We start from the raw sequence: 1,485 nt of genomic DNA, 5'->3' as shown, positions 1-1,485 counted from the left end.
ATGACCCTGAGGCAGGGGAGGACCAGGGCACGTCAGCAGTCCCTGGATGCCCCAGCTCTGAGCAGTCCCTCCTTCCTCTTTCAGGTAGCTGTTTACAGAGGGTCATCTGGCAGAGGCTAACGGGTACTAAAGTGTCTCCCAAGGCCCTGTGGGAAATTCTTTCTTTTTCAGGTGACAAATCTGTCTTGTGTGCCTACTTTAGGGCCAGGCTTTGTCCTGGGCACCACGTGGTAATCGAAGTCAGGCAAGACCCAGGGCCTGTCCTCTGGGGAGCCATGACTGACATTCAAGGAAGGCGAGAGGGCCCTCTAAGAAAGAGGACAGTGAATTGTTGGGGTGCTCAGAGGAGGGCCACAAAACTTCGCCCGGGGTCCTGGGAAGGCCTGGGTCTCTGTGCCCTCTGAGACATGCTGGGAAAGAAGGTCCTTTGGAGGCTTACAGGCTACACTCACACCCACTCTGTGACCTTAAGTCCCCCTACCTTTTGGGACTCTGTGGTCTGACCTCACCAGGATATAGTGGGGTAGAGTAAGGTGACCACAAGGCTCAGTCTCTGGCCTGAATTACTACTTAATAAGAGCAGACTGATGTGATACCCTGGGACCTCCCAGGGAGTCCCCTTGGTCAGTAGCTCCCAGTCCTGCTATGCAGTCGAGTCAGGGGCTTAACCTGAACCTTGTCTCTGGCAGGGAAGGTCTTTCCCGGGGCCTGAGCCACTCCTGGGCATGTGGCTCTCTGATGCTGAACCAACCCAGACTGGGAATGCCCAGAGGAGCAGGCAGACACTGGCCCCTGTAAGACCTTTCTCAAGTGTAAATGGCTTCAGCAGAATTTTGAGAGAAACCAAACAGCTCTTGTCTGTTTTGTTGCTAATAATAATGAAGACTGTAATTTCTAGGCTCCTGCCTTGAAATCATAGTCTACAGATAACCTTTAACATTCACCCAAGGTCTGGCACATCACCCCAAATAATTATTTCAGCATCCCCTGTACCCCAGTGCTGCCTGAGGACCATGCCTTGCCTTTCCGACTCATGTCTAGATATGGCACCTGCACTCCACGTGGGCGTTCTTTTGTGCCGGGTCACCTATTTCAGGTATATTAGATAGAGCCCCTATTTTAATCCCCCAGCGACCCCGTGAGGTCACTTTGTCTTGATGTTACTGTGCCTCAGAGAGGGCAAGCAGCCTTCCTAAACTCAGTTTGCAAGAGCCAGAAGAGGATCTGCACCTAGGTTTCTCTAGGTCCAGGACCCCAGCTCCCCTAGTTTCTTTGTTCTTGGAGGGAAATAGTCCCAGCTCTGGGGGCTTTAGGCCACTCTGAAACAGGCTTCAAAGGAAAGGAAAGAACAGAAAATCTTGATCTAGCTCCATGAAATGTCTTGCTCGCACTGTACCACGTCAGAATTTGTAAAAATCTGGTCAGCCCTGCGCTGAGGTCGCCTGGAGTGTTCTCCACGTAGGGAGAAGCTGTTGACGGAATAAA

The sequence above is a fragment of the Sciurus carolinensis genome, chromosome 2 (assembly GCF_902686445.1).
Source record: "Sciurus carolinensis chromosome 2, mSciCar1.2, whole genome shotgun sequence".
Taxonomy (NCBI): domain Eukaryota; kingdom Metazoa; phylum Chordata; class Mammalia; order Rodentia; family Sciuridae; genus Sciurus; species Sciurus carolinensis.
This window is presented reverse-complemented; position numbering follows the sequence as displayed.